Genomic DNA, 18,900 nt, shown 5'->3' with positions numbered 1-18,900 from the left:
TGCGCATAAATTCTCACGGTAATGTGACAAGAAACATTTTTAAAAGATTTAATACTTGTCTTAAATTCAATTTAATACTTTCTAAGGCCTTTTATTTAAAACATTTTCAAGACTTTTTAAGGACACACAAGCACCCTGTAAAATTCAGTGCCATTACAAATAGCACCCCCTCTATATGTAGCAAGACCAAGACCTCATTTACACCTGGTGTTAACATGTGATCTGTGTCTGGATATGTTATCTGGATGATGACATCTGATCACAGGCCTTTGTATTTACACATGGTATTTAATGAGCTAATTCTGATTCTGCCTGCATTGTGCTCTGATCTTAATTTGCAAATTACTTCATCAGGCTTTGTACTTGTCAACTAACATGGCATGCCACAGATACAGATTAAGAGAATCAATGCCGCTCTGTGGGTTTTACTAAGTTGTCCAAATGTTAATAACTCTATAAAGTTTGTGATTTCACTTGCTATAAATCTAGAGGTGCAGGTTTATTGGGTGCCCTCCCTAAATGCCACTGGTAGCAGTGAAACTTGCATGAGAGATATGCTTGTGTGCTGTGACTGTTGCTGTATGACTGACCAGTGCATGCTGTATATTCTGTTCCTATCCAGACAGCAACTCACCACCTCACCCCATAGTATACTGCATGTGACTTTCGAACTGTGTTCACTCAGGGACTCAGTCATATAAGCTGTCTGTGCAAACCTTATGGGGGAAATACAAACAAGGTATTTTCGTGATCACACGGGGGTGTTTACTCTCTGCCAGGGACGAGAACATCTTTGTCGGGGCATAACCTACATTTAAATCCAGTATTACCACAAATTCTGCGCAGCTTTTCAGAAACAGAACTACAAACATGGCCCCACTTTGCCCTCACTTACTGTACAAGCTGTGCTGTATTGTAAAGTACAATATGTAGCATATGAGTGGTTGGGAAAATATCTGCATGTGGCATATGCACTCATGAGAAAGAGAGCGAACGAGAGCAGCAGTTTGTGCTTGGCGACAGGTGCACTCATCTTCAAGACACTTCCCTCTCTCTTGTATCTAAATCTGCATCTCTTCCTTCTTCTCATCCTCTCTCTCTCTCTCTCTCTCTCTCCCTCTCTCTCCTTCTCTCTCTCTGCAGTGTTCAGGTGGGAAGGTGACGCATTGGCTCAAGCAGGCGTCCTATTAGCTGAGTGCTAACAGGCAGCCTGTGTTCCCGTGGGGGCTGAATGCTGCTGAGTCATCCTGTACAAGCTGACCAGTACAGTGAGTCTTCAGTCTTCTCCCCATAACACACATACATTCGCACACACTGGCAGCTGGATGGCAAATACGCTCACCTGCTCTCACACAGGAACTTCTGATTTGCTTGGTTCCATTGGGAGTTTTAAAGTATAGGTGTATGGGGCTCAGGATGTGTGTGTGTGTGTGTGTGTGTGTGTGTATGTGTATGTGTGTGGGAGAGGCTTGCAGAGAGGAATGATTTCACACGTAGTTGCTGCAGTCAACCTCCAACTCTCCGTCACCTGTGCAGCTCATTGAATCAGCAGCATGAGACCAAAACCATTGACAGATCCTCTCTCCACCATATCAGTCAGCCTCTTTAGTCTACATTACCTGATTACACTAACACTGAGCTTGAAATGTGTCATCCAGTAATGGATCGCTGTGGTGAAAGACCAATCACTGTGCTGTGGTTTTCTCATCAGTTAGAACCTCCTCATCCTGCAGTTATTTTATGAGTAGTTTGTTTTACATGGCAACAGCCCATGTTTTTCCTTCAGGATAAAATACTACATATATGACTTGCTTCTGTTAAAGGAACAAGATTACATTTTTCTCACTAAAATTAGTTTCACACCTGTAAAACTGAAGCCGTTGTGTAGTTTTCCATGTTTGGTGTAAGTGGCTGATTTCACTTTTAAACTTTTAAATATGTCAAAAACAGATTTGGATGACATCTGGCAGAAGAATAACCCTTGGCCAACAGATAATTTGAATATTTCCAGCTGCTGAGCAGAGTGTGACTGTGTACAGAAAGTATTCAGACCCCTTAATTTTTTTCATTTTCTTATGTCCACTCTCAATACCCCACAGAGACAAAGTGAAAACAAAATTTTAGATATTTTTGCAAATTTATTAAAAAGGAAAAACTGAAATATCACAAGTATTCAGACATTTTGTTTTACCACTTGAAATTTCGGGACAGAGACCGGATTGTGTCCATGCACAGATCTGGGGAAGGCAACAAATAACATTTCTGGACAGTGGCCTCCATTATTCTGAAATTGGGGAAGTTTAGAGCAGCCAATGTTACAGCTCTGTTGCAACTTTGTTTTTTCTCCTTGTGTTTCCTTGTTTCCCTTATGTCTCCCCCTCCCCTGTTGGTCTGTGTGTGTGTGTGTGTGTGTGTGTGTATGTGTGTATATGGGGGCGCGGCCTCCTGCTCCTGGCTCCTCTCCACACCTGCTGCTCATCACCTCATCAACACTCCTGTTCAAATACCTGACTCTCCACTCATCGCCAGATTGTTCAGTCTCCTTTGTGGTAGATACGCTCTCGGCCGCTTTCTAAAGAAATGATCTCTAGAGGTTCTGGTACCTTGTCTCTACACATCTCTTCCTCTGTGTCCAGGATTCCAGCGCTAGCCTCATTGCTATCACTGCCCTCATCCTTGCTTCACCCCATCTAGTCTGTGTTTCCATCCAGGTCCAAAAACTAATACTAGCACAACCTTAACAACCAAGACTCTAGCTAGAGCTGGCTGCTGGGCTAAATTAGGGAAGAAAGGCCTTGGTATGAGAGGTGACCAAGAACCTGATGATCACTCTGGCTGAGCTCCAGAGATCCTGTGCGGAGCTGGGAGAAATCTCCAGGCGGACAACCAGTTCTAAGTGTCATGTCTGGACACAACGCTTAGAATTGAGACCAAACAGTTCAGATCTTGCTTTCATCAGACCAGAGAATCTTGTTTATCACAGTCTGAAAGTCCTTAAGGTGCTTTCTTGCAAACTTTCACTAAGGAGAGGCTTCCGTATGGCCACTCTGCCATAAAGCGCAGATTGGTGGAGTGGGCGGCCAGTTCTAGGAAGAGTCCTGGTTGTTCCAAACTTCTTCAATTTAAGAATTATGGAGGCCGTTGAGCTCTTGGGAACTTTCAACGCAGCAGAAATCTTTTTGTATCCTTCCCCAGATTGTGCCTTGACACAATCCTGTCTCTGCGCTCTGTAGGCAGCTCCCTCCTCCTCATGGCTTGATTTTTACTCTGATCTGCATTGTCAGCTGTGAGACCTTGATATAGACTGGTGTGTGCCTTTCCAAATCATGTTCAATCAGCTGAATTTACCACAGGTGGACTGCAAATAAATGATACACACCCTGACTTTTGGGGAGTAACACTGAATGTAAACACAACTTTTCTTTGTTTTGCTTGCATTTTGGTTTTTCAAGTATCACCATTATTGCAATGAGCTACACAACATGTGGAGGCTGTGCCTAGTTACAGTTGATGAGCTATGATCAGACAGTCGCAGTTTGGTAAGGTCAGTTCCATTAACATATTTATTATTTTGTTAAAAAAAAGAAAGAATATGAGGTTTCAACAAGCTGGAGACATTCTCATTGTTAGCCAGGCAGGTTGCTCTACTGACTTTTATTCGGCTCCTGTAGCCCATATTTCAAAGGGAGATTATTTCTGATGCTCTTCCACTTTCACTGACAAATGCTGCCAATTTTTCCCTATATACTGAGAAAAATACTTTTTTCCTCGACTGACAGAACAGGTACTTTGCAATGTTAGTCTTGGATTGTGCGCACTGGACGGTTCCGTGAACTCATCCAACAAACATCTATCAATATCCCCTTTCACAGTATGAAAAAAGAATGACAGGGCATGGAGGAGAGAAATAAAGAAAGGTTGTGTGGGGTCAAACATACCCACTTTATGTCTGTGAGAGACAGAGGCAAAGCAAGGGATAGCCGGACAGGGGGAGGGAAAGAACGAACGAAAGAGCAAGTGAGAGTAACAGTAAACAGTCAAATGATCGATGAACGCCTGACGTGACTCAGCTCTCGGTTGCCGGCCAGCATTTCCATGACTGGCGAGCCGCCTGCACGACGAAGACAAACGACCCGGCAATGAAGGAAAATGAGGATTTTATCACCCATTTCCCTCTCACACTGTTGCTGGCCCACGCTCCCCAGATTGCTTGTGTGTGTGTGTGTGTGTGTGTGTGTGTGTGTGTGCGGTGTGTGTGTGTGTGTGTGTGTGTGTGTGTGCGTGTGTGTGTTTGTGTGTGTTTTTCTGTGCTGGGAAGTTAACCAAATGTGCGTCCCGCTTTCCTGACAGGCTGGCTTATGGTTGTACGCTGGCCCAAGGGTGCAGTTTAGAGAAATCACTCACTCAGTCGGAGACTTGTGGAGAAATGCCCAAGGTCTGGAACATCTATATGTTACCTGTGATCCTGTGTGTGTATGTGTGAGTGTATGCAAGTGAGTGTGTTTAAAAGGACATTTATCTCATCCTCAGATATAATTACACTGCCCCAGGGTACAGGAGAGCTATCCAACTCCCCCCTCCTTTTTCTCAAACCCCTCTATCCCTCTCCTTCACCCTCCTCCCTCTTTCTCTCTTACCTTCTCTTTCTTATCCGAGCTAAGAAAGCCGATCCGACTCTGCCATCTTCGGAAGTCATTATGGGATTAAATTATTCCCACAGAATGGATCTCTTCCTTGGAGCCCATGGGACTGGGACCTGGGAATGGGACTCCCCTTGCTCGCTTCCCCACACACAGCTCACTCTAGCTGGGGTAATCAACCAGCAGCACTGCTTCCTGCAGCCTGGAGCTCCACCTCGGGGGAAATCACTTCTCGCCTCTCCTCACTTCATCCAAAATATTAATCTTCCCAAAATCTACTCAAAAAAAATAAAATTACACATATAAGATTCTTTCATGATTCAGGAGAGGGGTTATTACATTAGAGGGATGATTATGAAAAATGTTGGTGATTCTTGTTTTAATCTTCACCATGTAAAGTAATAGCTGCGGCTGCTGGAGCTGACGAACAAACTAGCGCTTTTGTAATGATAATAACAGCGTTCCCGTAAACCTGACAGGAATCCACTGCCTGGGGGGAAGAAGTGTAATATCCTCACTTCCTGTTTGTGAATCCTTCGCCCCCGTGGGCTGTTGGGTAATGACACCTGCCAACATGCCAACAACTCTCACTTACTCTCAGGGCAAGATTAACAGTTGAAAGCAAAACAGTTTGTTCTGAAGGGAGAAGCAGATTGAACAGGCTTTGGAGGGTTTGTAACGCTCCTCACCCTAACTCACCTGCAGTTTATCACACAACATGCGCAGGCCTTCCAGTCCTCGCACAGTAGTTTTGACGACACATGCACTGCTGGTATGTGCTGTACAGTGATAAATGTCACATCCTACACTAGCTAAATCTCTTTGTCATTTAGCCTTGAATAAAGAAGGGAAAAAGGCACTAAAAGTTATTAATTTGTTGTGTCACACAATGTGTCTGTTGATGGAATAGTTATAAGATTTCTCAGGCCACAAGGCACCATTTCATGAGCGTGCGGTGTAGAGAAATCACGTTCAGTGGGGCCTTTCTGCTCTCTACTGTCTTCACAACTGTGCAGCTGTCTTCAGCCTTGCTCAAGGGCATAATAACCATGTGTTGGTGCCACACACACTCACACACCCCCATACACACAGTGTTATCTTCAGAGTCACAAGTTAGTGTTTTTCTAAATTGGGCCATGTGGTAGCCTTCTGTTATAAAAAAGCCACACATATTTCAGTGCAGGCTGGGCATTTATCTAGCATAATGTGATTGTGCTGACATGCCCTCGCTCTCAGTGGCGGCGGGTCAGGGTGGGCCACATGGTTTGGGGTCTGCCGCTCCCCTGGGCCCTGTTTTTACTCACAGCAGTGCTGGCCTTTGTTTGTTCAAATGTCGTCTGTCAGGGGAGCCAGGCTGATCAAAAGTGACGACTCCTGGTTTGAGCGCTGCTACTCTTCTTTTCTCCTTTCCTCCCTTTGTTGTTGTCTTTATGTTATTAGCTGCACTATAACAGAACATCAGAAATAAAATTAATTCATGTGCACTGCCACCTTAAAGCTGTTTTTTAAAGAGCTGTTTTGGAATTATAACAAATTCCAAACAAATTCTTTGGAAAATGGAAGAATCCTGGTGGTTGGTGCTATCTATGTGCAGTGTCCACACACTGGATGCATGCGGGGGGGGGGGGGGGGTTTAGCAGCATGAATTGGTGTCTGCCACAGTCTTTTTTTTGGCCACTACTGGGAGGGGGGGCAAGGTCAAAAATTTTTCACTTCAATACATAGTGACTTTTGGGACTATTCCAAATATCTGCTCCCACCTCTCAATTCTGCTGTTTTGTAATAAGTATATTAAAAGCAGAATTGTTGCTAACGTGTGAGCTACTAGTGACTTATTTACGTATCTAGCAGATATGGAGCAATGTTAGCATTCATTCATTCATGTGTTTCTGGCCTCAAGATGAATGTATATCTATTGACTGTCTTTTGGTTTGGACCAACTCCTGAGTGAAATATCAAGCTCGTTAGCTCTAACTTTGTCTGCTGTTTGGTGCTGGGCATTAGCGTACAGCAAAGATCTCTAGCAGTGTTCCTGAATCAAAAACCTAAAGGGATAATTTGGCTTATTTGACATGGGGTTGTGTGAGGTATGTTATGGTGATGGTAAAATGCCCTGTAGAGCTGGGGGAACTGCAGAGTTTTCTGTGGGTTTGTCACTTCCTGCAACCACTTTCACTGTACACATAGTCATTCGGTCCATTGTTAATGTAAGAAATATTAAGTTAGATTTTGACTACAGGCAATGTATGTATGGCGATGCAATATAAAACCAGAACACAAAACCCCTGCAAATGTTATTTTCTTTTGGATTAAAAGAATCGTGTTATGTCTTAACAGCAGCAACAATCAGCTCTAAACTTAGCACCATGTCTGCTTCATAATGTGACCTCAAGCCACCAACAGCACACCCTGCATCTTTCCTCTATACACACTGCACCTATTGCACAGATGCTCACAGCACAAACACATCCTCCAGCAGCCTCTGGGATTTGGTCCATATAAACCTGTGTGTGTACAGTCCATCTTTAATTTTCCTTTTCCCTGGGGCTCAGTTTTTCATCACTTCTATCCACATATAGGAGTTGGTCTTCTTCCCCAACCTCTCCTTTATCATTCTCTCTCTTCACCTTCCTCCACCTGACCCTTTCATACCTTTCCCTTCCTACCTTCTCTCCCCATCCTTCTCTTCACTTTCTTTCCTTTCTGTTATCTCCACCCCCCCACCCCCCGACAGTGAGCCTGCAAGCCCATCTCCAGAGTAATGGCTCATTCTGACCGAGTGTTACGACTCTTTCAACCACAAATGTCTCTTGAGTGACAGCCTGAGAGTGGAGAAAATGCCAGTTAGATTGCTGTTTAAGATTGGCCAGGGGAGACAGAGGAGCCAATCACTGCTGGCTGAGAGTTTAAATATTCCACCTAGATTTAGCTTTGGTGACAGCGCTGCAAGACGAGAGGCTACCCTCAACTTCAATAGCAATTTCCTTCTGCAGCGATAGCTCTGGTGAGGGGCAGAGAAATTTTTAGCGCTTCAACTCCCTGTTGGAAAGAAGAGTAGGGATGTGTTGCTGTTAAGGGAGGGCTCCAGCACATGACATATGAGGTTTATCCTGTGCCCGTGCATTGCTGTAATGTCAGCTGTTTACTGTATCTAGACCCACAGATACTTACTCATCAGATAAAACATCTCTCCATCTTTCCTTCTGTCTGTCAGTCTCTTCTCCTCCTCTCTCCCTCCTTCCCATCCCCCTCCGCTGCTCTCTGCTTTCCTCCGCTCGCCACTGTGGTGGGTTCAGTTCTTGACAAGGCCCCACATCCTGCTAGTTGCTAAATGAATAATACATGCATGTTCTAGCAGCGCTGTTAGACAGAGGGAGAGAGAGAAAAAGAGGGAGAGACAAAGAGAGTGCATGAGAGATGCTGGTGTGTGTTTGTGTATGTGTGTGCCAGTGACTGTTTGGTCTTGAAGCCCCTTATGGAAAGGCCAAAGCTGTCACAGAACTTTAGATCCAGTCTATATACAGCGTCTACCAGAGGAGATGTCTGCCTTTGACAGTCTCATGTCAGATCCCGCTCTTCTTTTAGTCCTTCAGCAGAGATAGGAGCTAGAGGTTGTCGGTGCAATTCCCACTGGGGTGAAAGATACAGCCCTTGGGAGAGTGATTGAGAACATAATCTCAGTTGGGTTTGGAGAGCTTTGATATCCAAGACTCTTGGTGTATGTTTGTGTGTTAGTAATACAGCAGTTAGGTCTCACCATTTATTAAAGTTCCCTTTAACCCAGCAGAACGAGGGTTGCCCTACATTTTATCAGTTCCTCTCGTTCAGTTTTGACGGAGATCAAAGCAATATGCCAGCAGCCAGCAGAGCATGCATGCATTATCAATCATGTCTGTGGCTTTTTGTTGTACAGGGAAAATATTGCAGAACAAAGATCAAAAGGAAAAGGTCATCAAAGGCAAAATCTTTTTCGAGATGCAGGGGGTAGATTTACACATATACAAAGGCAGGGGCACAAACAAATCCACAATAATTTAGGTGTATGGACATGCACTGTTGCGTAGGATCGGTGTGTATGTGCATGACAAGGAAAGGAGTGTGAACAAAAGCATTTTCTGCAATCTGTCCTCTGACCCTGAAATTAGACATGTGAAACTGTATGCTGTATACTTCAGAGAGCTTGTTATTTCTCTTCACTCCCTCTCTCTCGCTCTCTTTCTCTCTCTCTCTCTCTCTCTCTCTCTCTTCTGAAGACAAGAAATTTCTGGTATAAGCATGACACGTTATCTCAAAGGACACATGCAGAGTCAAATGATTCGCCTCTCGCTCTGAACTATTTCCACTTTTATTAGGAAGAACAGAGCAAATGAATGGGAGCAGCAGGGGTCTCTGGGCTAAGTAAAGTTAGTGAAAGCCAGTGAGCCGGACTTGTTTTTAGACTGCATCTGTGAAGTGAGTTTTTCAGGGTTGGGAGACAGTGTTTAACCAGGAATGGAGTGCAGTCTCAGCTGTTTCCAATGCTCCAGGTACAATTGAAGCTCTGGCAACTCAGACTGCAGGTTGCTGATTGATGCACCGTGACTTCACTCCTCTCTCACCGACAGGCAGCTCAGGAATCTGTCTAAGCAGCTCTGCACCAGACTCACACAAACATGCACAGACACCTTGTTTCTAGGCAGAGTACCTGTGAGGGCAGGCTCGCTATTGGCAGCGCCTTTAACCTTGACACACACTGCACATGACCCAGATGTATGACTGCTGTTTGTGTCTCTAACTTTCTCCCAGCCCCCCCTCACAGACACACCCTCACCAACATTCACACACTCTATACTGTAACACCTTAAGCTGTTATTCTCAATAGCAGTTTGGATGCATTTGACAGTCAGGGAGCTGAAGTAACATGGAGAGTCTGGTCCCTCTCCATAGGCATCCTGTGAATGTTCTGGAAATGTTTCTGTCTGCATCATGTATAGAAAATCCCTGCATTTAAAGGAATATGGTCATATAGCATATTTTGGCAGTAGACACAACAGTAGCATAAGGCATTGCAACATGAAATAGAGGAATAACTAGGAGACAGGGGTTTTTATTATTTTGTCTCTGCATGCAGTCAGTGAATAGACTGGTCCAGGATGTGCTGTCTTGATGTTTAGGGCTTGAGATGCAAGAAGCAGCTAGCCACATGTTTTCTGTTAGCTAGCTTGCTAACATTAGACAGTGATTTGAAAAGCCTCCATTGTTTTATGACACAAAACCTGGCCATATAAAATCCTTATTCTAACTCTCATGAATTGAAGCTAAGCTGCTTAGCAAGCTCCAAATTTTTAGAATCACCTTTCAAGGTTTCAGGGACTGAGAATTTGATACTGAAGAAAACAACACAAAATGCTCTGATGCAATTATAAAATGTTCTTACATCACACTCAAATCATATTATCTCTGGCTGCTCTAATCAAGGGCAAATATCTGACATTAGTTTTAAAATATTGTGTCTCCTCTTTGAAGAAACAACTTACAATGTCTGCAATCCAGTGACCAAATGAGTTTTGACATTGACATGGTTGTAGATCTAAAAAGGATATGAATAGACAGAGGAGAGGTGGATTATGCTGCAGGAGTGATTTGAAAAGTTTCAGTGGATGTTTTGATGCTTTTGCTACAAAGCTAGGTCATCACTGGAAATCATTGTTACTGTCATGAAGATCTTAACTTTTCGGGACCAATTTTTCAAGCCATAAATTTAATAGAAAAAAAGAGCGGTCTCTCCAGATAAAGATCGCAAAATGCTCGGATGCTCTTGTGTAGTTTTACTGGCCTCTGTCTACGTAGTGGCAGTGACTCATTGGCGAAAATCAGCCATTTGACATGAAATATTGTGTCTCCCTTTGAAGTTATCTATGCGACGCTAAACATGTCAGTGATTCAGCCAAAGGGGTAAACAGTCATTCAACCACAAGATCAGTTTCAAAACACTACATTTAGACAGTCTGTGTGAAAAATCTGAACACTCTTCTTCTATGATTTTACAAGTTGTTACTTTCCCCAGCAATGTTGCCTCCCATGATGAGAAGAAATAAAGTGTCTGATCTGTCTACAGTGCTTATGTCATGCTATACAGACTCTACATTTATACATCAATAAATCCTGAAACCTGTTGGGATGGAGGTTAAATATGTTAATATAGGTGTGGTCGTGGGTGTGTCATTTTTTTGAGATACTATATGTTTACAGTGCATATGTTAAGTGTATTAACTAACGTAACTAATGAAGATAACTGATGTGTTTTGCGAGCAGTTTATAAGGCTTGATGATTTTTTGTTTTGTTTGCTGTTTTTTTTTAAAACACTGCTGCTTAAACATATTAATATATTTACCTTGATATGATGACGATATGATGATGATATAACCAATCTCTTGTGTGTTTTAGACCATTTGCATGTTTACTGGAGACCAGGATGCAGCGAGGGCTGGAGTGTGAAGACTGACAAGTTCAGCCACCAAGCCAAGGTCGCAAAAACTGTAAGGCTTTATTTGTATATGAACCGGACAAACTTTGTTTCCATAGCAACTGTACTGGCAGTTTTAAGAGGCTGTGTGTGCATGTATGTGTGCATATGTCATAGTAGCTGCCTTGCTGCATTGTGTCTCTGTAAAATGTAAGCACACAAAAAAAAACAGGATCATTTCACCAATACAATTTAGGTATGAATGTTTCTAACACTCGAACTGTTGAAAAATTACATATGTCAAAAGTCAAAAGTTGTGTCATCCTGTTTTCATAGCAGAATTCCTACTGAAGAAGTAGTGCTTCAAACCAAAACTATCCACATGGGTAGATAACACTGAGGATAAATGATAACAAATGTTTTATGTGATGTTGATTAAGTGACCAAAGGAGGATCAGGATCATTAAATGGATAGCTTTGCCATTAAACTTAAGGAGGTGGCTGGAACAGGTGACAGAAACACTATATATAAAAGTGAAAATGATACTTTTGCATAATGAATGTGTTTTCACACTGACACATAATTTAAGGTGTACTGGAATCAAATTATTTCCAAAGAAACTCGGCCTTATTTCAAGACATAGATGACAAGCTCAGCTTTTTCATGTGTGTGTACATCTGTGTGTGTACGTGTGTGTGTACGTCTGTGTGTGTGTGTGTGTGTGTGTGTGTGTGTGTGTGTGTGTGTGTGTGTATAAAGGCATCAGAGGATGCACTACAGAGAGAGAAAGACAGAGAAACTCTCCTGATTAACCAGAGGGAAGACAAGCTTAAAGCTGAGAGCAGATGCCATGGCACAACCTCACACGCTTCAACTGGCACAGCAGCTCAGCACAAACACAAGTAGCATGACACAGTAGCATGTGAAGGCATACTGCCGCATGACAACCTGCTGCTATTAAATATGCCTCAGCACAAAGGAGGAGCGTGACTGTAAACTCCATTCTGCCCTCTCTTCTGCATCCTGATTGCTGTGATTGCATCTATCGTGTTGCTTGATTCTCGTTCTCACCACGGTAACCTGCAGTCTCTAATTTACCTTCCGCATCCCAAGTGCCTGTTAATCGCTTGTTCTCTCTCTCCTCTCTTTCCTTCTCCCTCCCTCTCGCTTTCTTTCTCGTCTCCTCCTCTGCCTGAGAATCCATTGAGGATTCACAACAATAGAGTTGTAGACTGGATTAAGCAATACAATGTCTGATGGAGGAGGTGTAGTGGGGAGAAATCAATGGGCAGATGTGATTTCCTAAGCCGCTAAACATCCTCTGACATGTCGACCAATTAGCCATGTCAAATGGGGATATCTTTACTACGTGTACAAGGTCATTAGATAAGTACGTCCGTAGCACCGGATCTTTCTTCACATGTATCTGAGTGTGTGTGTGTGTGTGTGTGTGTGTGTGTGTGTGTGTGTGTGTGTGTGTGTGTGTGTGTGTGTGTGTGTGTGTGTGTGTGTGTGTGTGTGTGTGTGTGTGCGTGTGTGTGCGTGTGTGTGTGTGTGCGTGTGTGTGCTAAGACAAAGGGAAGTATGAGATAGAAGCATTTAACAATAGAGCATGCAGTTCCTTCGTCTTGATTACCTGTCTGCATTGCTTAATAACATTTGGGATTGCACAATTTGCAGCTTGTCACACTTATTGTAGTTGCATTCAGTTGAGAGAAATGAATCGAAAAGCAATTTTGCCATCATCATCATTCTGTTTCATATGGTGAGTAAATGCAGTTAGAGAAAGCTCTATTGGCTTTGTATGCACACCTTTCAACAACACACCCACTGCTTCTCATTATTCTTCTTTCAGCTGTCACACGACACTTGCTAAAGAAAATGAATGACAGAATGATGTCTTTTTTTTTCTTTTTTTATATTGAAAAACACCTTGCAATAGCCAACAATAGCTATGTAACTGTGTTCTGTTCTGGTGCCCACACATCCTTTATGCATAAGTGATATCAACATTATGGCATTGTTCATTTAATCATTTTCAACTTATATTTTGCTCAGCTTAAAGCTGGGGTAGGCAGAAAATGTTTGGGGTCAATGGGCAAAAATTCCATCAACACCTTTCAGCATGTTGTAATTCAAGTGGTCTGAGAGCAAACTATACGTCTGCACCTCATCTTGGCTCTGCTTTTAGACTTTAGAAAATCTAGCCCGTGACAGAAGACTTTAGCCAATCACAGGTCTTTTCACAGAGTTAGAGTGTTCCTACTGGCTGTTCTCCAAATGCAGATGCATGTGGACGTCCCTCAGATAGATATGACAATAGAGTTTCAGAGAAGGTGAGAACTTCTCCAGGACAAGTAACAGCTTGCTAACTTAATTCTCCTGTAATATCTAAATATGTTGTAGTGGTTGGTCTCGGAGGCAGATTTACCATGAAAGCAGGTGATGTTGACGATGTTGAATATTGAATAGTTTAGCCTTCTGCTAAACGTAGCCAAAGGCTCATGGCTGCCACTGTGTTGCTTGTGTTGCATATGTGTATAAAGTGCGTGCATATGCCTGTGAGGGGAGAGCTGCAGGAGGGTGGCTGTACCCCAGCTTTAATTTCCAAATTTCACTGCTGCCGGTTTAAGATAGTTGACCAGATTGTATATCTCAGAGTGAAACTTCTCAGCCACTGGTAGAGGTGCAGGTGGATTATTGGCGCTGTTAGTGCTGACCATTGCATCAATCTAAGAAATCTTGGCTGCAAATAATGAGCATTGCCCTTGATGAAATGGCCATGGTGACACTTGCAAAAAAGTTTGACAGCAATTGGCAAAAAATAAGATTTAAAAAATGATTCTGTACCAACTGTAAAAATTTACAGTCAGCTGTGTTTGGTCTATCTGAAGACTGGGAGTCAGTGGTAGCTGAAGAGTTTTGACTCTGGACATTTCCTGAGGGAAATATTTGGCTCTATAGCTGCTGAATGCTTCACTATCACTATCTTCACCAGCTACTCAGTAACTTTTTCTGTCTGCTGTTTGTTCTGGGCTGGTAGTGTACTCTGGGTTTATCAGACCTTTCTCACTGAAAACTGCTGCCTGCTGCTGTAAATGATGCAGATGAGATCTTTGAGAGTGAATCAAAACAGTAAAGTTGCATGCTGTAAAACCAAAACAATGATCTGAAAGATGCTAAAACGCTGAGGTGAACTACAGAATGAGCTGATGATTCTCTGTGGCTTTCTTACCTTTCACATTATACGAAGTCATGTGATCCATTTTTACGTAAAAAATATTTATCAATGCAGCTTTAAATAAAAATTAAAAAAAAAATAAAGTAAGTCCCATTTAGTAAAATCTTAATGTTAAATTTGAGTTCTGTGTACTCTAAACATGTGTTAAGATATAACATTTGTGGTGTTGCACAGCTGTCATAGGAGATAAAGCTTTAAAACTCAAATGATAGAAAATGCTCTGAGTCTCTATCCATCGAGGGCTACATTTTTCTCCTTCCATTAGCTGTCACATCAGCTAATGAACTTTGATTAAGCTTCCTATTTTTACAGCATGTACTCTTTTTTTCATCCTCCATATGGCACCAAGCTGTATGTCATATTTGATGAAGTTGTGCAGAGACAGCATTAATTGTGCTCTGTGTTATATCACAGAATGGCTGTTATATCTAATGATCATCACCTTGCTCTAGCTGTTCAAGTTATAAATCATGTTGGTCGGCTGCTGCTATATATGCTGAATTTTAGGTCAAACGTTAAGCTCCAACATCAGATATCAAACACATTTACTAGTCTTAGCAATACTGCAATAGTTTATTTTGAGTCTATTGTTTATCAAAGTATTATATGTATTTTCTGCCTTTACTAGGCTATTGTTCTCCATTAAATGTTGTCCAGACATTATTATTGATTTTCACTTTGTTAATGAGTCTACATCTGAAATTTGCACAGATTTGTAATTGTTCAGATGAATTTCAGATATAATAGCTTCACAGTCTTGTTTTTGGTTACATGCACTGAATCAATAAAATGACCCTGTGCGGTCCTGGAGCCTCAGAGGATTTCCCCACTTTTTCTTTTTATCATTTTGGCCTCACGCATCACATCCTGTACGACCAATCCAACCAGGAAGTCATCAGGAAGCTGTCTGGAGTTACAGCGACAGGTTGCATTGTTTAGCATTTAAATAACTCCCTGTCCCTCCACCTCCTCTAGGAGCAAAATTGCACTGCCAGGCGCATCTTAGCATCCTAGCATATCGTGTTGTTTTGCAGGTTTGAGCTGTGCTTGGCTGACTGAGTCCAAGACAGCTGTGAGTGAGGGCCACTCGCTGCTCTGTCAGGGCTGCAGACAGAGGCACTGAACTGAGGCCAGCCGTCCTGGGCTACTCCTACATGTCACCTTTTCTCTCTGTAATAGGTTTCCTGTGTGGATGACAGCTTGGAGTGAAAAGGAGATTTTTTTTTTTTTTTCCGTGTGTGTGTGTGTGTGTGTGTGTGTGTGTGTGTGTGTGTGTGTGTGTGTGTGTGTGTGTGTGTGTGTGTGTGTGTGTGTGTGTGTGTGTGTGTGTGTGTGTGTGTGTGTGGGTCCAAAGAAATACTAAAAAATCCTCAGGTAAACAAGTTATATCAGGCGAGCACAATCGAGCACAATCCTACCTCAAGGTCTTAGCATAGAATAGATTATGTAAGATCCCTTCTGTGGATTACATAAGAAACGTTGAGAGTGACACTGTGTGACCCCCTCAGTTGAAGGAAAGCAAGATCCTCCCAACCATAAAATGTTTTCATAAAATGTGTCATTTAAAGCTTGACTAGCTGGCTGTGAAAGATGCTGCAGCGATCAGAAATGATGAGTGTTTCAGACATTTCAGTTTGTGTTCTATTGCTTCAAATACAACACAAAAAGCTCATTGTGTTTTATATTCATTAACTCAAAAGTCACTTCTCTTGCGCCACAGTGATGATCTTGTCAGACAGAAGTTCTTCTCGTGAGTCGTTCACTCAATGTGTCACCGCCTGTTTATTTGTCCAGAGAATCTTTTGAGTGATTTCATTTCCCTCTGCTCTGCAGCTTCATAAGCACAACATTCACTTAAAATGAGAGATAAATCATAACTCACATACAGGGAGGAGGCAGGGTGGAGGAGAGCTGTGCATGAACTACAACCCTCAGGATGCCATGGCAATGAAGACATGTAGAGGTGTGGTGTGAAGAGGAACAAGGTGAAAGGTTTGTTTTTGTCTGTGGCTGATATTGTAACATTATTCTCTGGGCACATTTACTAGGAAACTGAGTTCACTCACATCACTGTTATTTTTCCTTTAAGTCTTTCCCCTGTTTTAGGATCCAAGCCAGCTTAGGTTACCTGAGAGGAAAATCCACCCATGAGCAACAGAGCGCATTATTCTCTGACCTTGGACTGTTCAATGGAGAGCTGGAAAACAAAGACTGATTTATGGATCAAGAGCCAACTGCCGGAGCTACAGTAAAATTATTGATGTGAATGAGGCATCAGCTTTTCACAAACCAACACACTGACTTTTCTTATAGTAAAATAAGTCTCATTTAGATCCTGAAACAAGACTCCTGTGACAAGAGAAAGAGTGTTTGCTGACACATGGGCAGCTGTGATTGGTTACTGTGCATTTCTTGAAATGTACTACATACATATCTGTTGTCGACTCTGCTGCAGACTTTGCACATGCATAGGCTGTGTTTTGACAGACGTGTGGTCAGGATTTCCTGTGTAATGACATCAGTCTGAAAGGGATTTGGCTGCTGCACTGACATTTGTATTATCAATCCTAAAAGAACAGGAACTCTCATCTTGTTTCACCATGGCTGATATTTATTGTGTTGCAGCTGTTATTCAAGGGGCCCACTATTTCTCTTGGCACCACAGATTAGAAATCATTTTTGCCTCTGTAGTTTAAAGTTGCCAAAGGGGTGTAAAACACATCCTGCATAAGCTGGCACTCTATCCTGGAAGTCTTGCATACATACAAAGAGGCTTGTGTGCATAATTCAAATCTCAATGTCCACATTTCCCGAGTTTTTTTTTTCTTCTCTCAGTCAGATGAGGAGTAATTCAAAATGTGACATGAAATGAACATGCAAATAATTGTGTTTTTAGAATGTATTTTTGAAAATACTGTCACAGATGCACTGAACTGGTTTAACACTGATTGATAACGTTTTAGGTGACCTAAAGTATGTTGGCTGCAGGAAAAGAAAGTCTCAGCGGTGTCATCTCTGGGTGGCCTGTTTCTGGGTTTTTACCCTGAGGCCAGTGGGATGTGAACAGTGCTGTCTCTCTACATGGGATCTTTTGTCCTCTCCACCTTCTCAATAATTCAATGGAAAGAGGAGACATCAGCTCTGGTATAATTACTGTGTGAGGGTGACAAGCTCCTCTGTCAGGGGCAAGATGGGGACGAGCTTTACAGTGCTGGAGGAAGCTAAACGACACAGAAACTGTGTGTACAGTGACACTGTCGATGACAAAAGCTTCAGCTACCGGGAGATGATGAAACTGCAGGTAATTTGGAGAAAATCTTTGTGACAACATTCTCTGTTTTTGTTTTTCAGTAAGAACTCAACTCAGTGCTTAATCATCGCAAAGAAGCTCGAAAATGGTGATGGCACCTGAAAAATGAATCATTAGACTCAGGTGCAACATTTCACTTATGAACTGTAATGCATGTCTTGGGTTTTGGTATTGTTCTGCAAGTTCTCAGTGGTCAAGGGGCAATATGATCCATCACTGTTAGGCAGAGAGTTGTGTGAGATCTTATTTCAGCTCTGGGCCCAGCTAAGATGACAGATCCTGTTAATATAACACCAGCCAAAACCCAAACTTCCTGCTAAGTAAAACCCTCGGCATAAGCATACCTGCCAAGATATGACTAAAACGGTTACTGTCACCGAGACCTAAAACCTGGCATGGGCACAGGCTTGGCATAAGGCCCCCAGTTTAAAATGAGCTAGACAAAGTAGGCAGTCAGAAGTAGATGTTTTGACACATTGTCTCCCACAGGTACCCAGGAAAAAGTCTGGACCAAAATATATCAAGTCTGTTGCAGTAGGAGTGCTGATTTGAAATCACTGAGACAGTCCCCTGACTGTCTCATTCCTCATGATGTAAGAGGCTGAGCTGATCCAAGCTCAGCGCTGATGATGAAATTGTTCTTACGTGTCAGAAAGCATTAAAAAAGGTCAAAGGATTCAAGGGCAAATCAGGGATTTCATTGTAACCTGCTACAGTACATATTTCTCATATTAAAAAAAATATTTTCTTGCTAAAAATAATTCTCATATTTAGCCTCTCCCTTTAAAAATGCGATAAAGCATAAAACTAAAATTGTCCTCACTATCATTCATGACAAAAGAGCACACATCTACAGCAATGCTAGCAGCTCTGAGAGGCTGTACATGGACACTGTGCTTTTTGCTAACAACAGCATGCTAACATGCTCACAGAGACTATGCTGACACTGGTGCTAAGCATCTATGTTTATCGTGTTTACCATCTTGATTTATGGGTTAGCTAGCACAAAGTATAGCTGAGGCTGAGGAGATTGTCATTAGTTTTGAAGGTTTTGGTCATAAACCAAAAGTAGTGGACAAACTGAAATCTTAAATCGCTGATGTAACTGGTGGTCAGAGTATCAATTCCCCCTATGGACACCATGGATTTCTGTACTAAACATCATTGCAGTCCATCCAATAGTTGAGCTGTCACATAGAAGATAAAAGTATCTATGACCCTGCTGCTTCATTCATGCCAGCTGACATCTTGCACTGGTAACA

At 42.4% G+C, this 18,900-nt stretch overlaps 1 long non-coding RNA gene across 1 annotated transcript; it reads left to right on the top strand.

Moving 5' to 3' along the window:
• The first annotated feature begins 1,168 nt into the window (after positions 1-1,168).
• LOC130185002 (uncharacterized) lies at positions 1,169-18,314 on the top strand. Its single transcript, XR_008830085.1, has 4 exons — positions 1,169-1,268; positions 11,068-11,159; positions 16,217-16,320; positions 16,418-18,314. It is a non-coding gene; the product is annotated as an uncharacterized LOC130185002 (long non-coding RNA).
• Positions 18,315-18,900: the final 586 nt, after the last annotated feature.

Source organism: Seriola aureovittata, chromosome 2 (genome assembly GCF_021018895.1).
Source record: "Seriola aureovittata isolate HTS-2021-v1 ecotype China chromosome 2, ASM2101889v1, whole genome shotgun sequence".
Taxonomy (NCBI): Eukaryota; Metazoa; Chordata; class Actinopteri; order Carangiformes; family Carangidae; genus Seriola; species Seriola aureovittata.
Note: the sequence above shows the minus strand (reverse complement) of the source record. Positions and strands in the feature narration are given on the sequence as shown.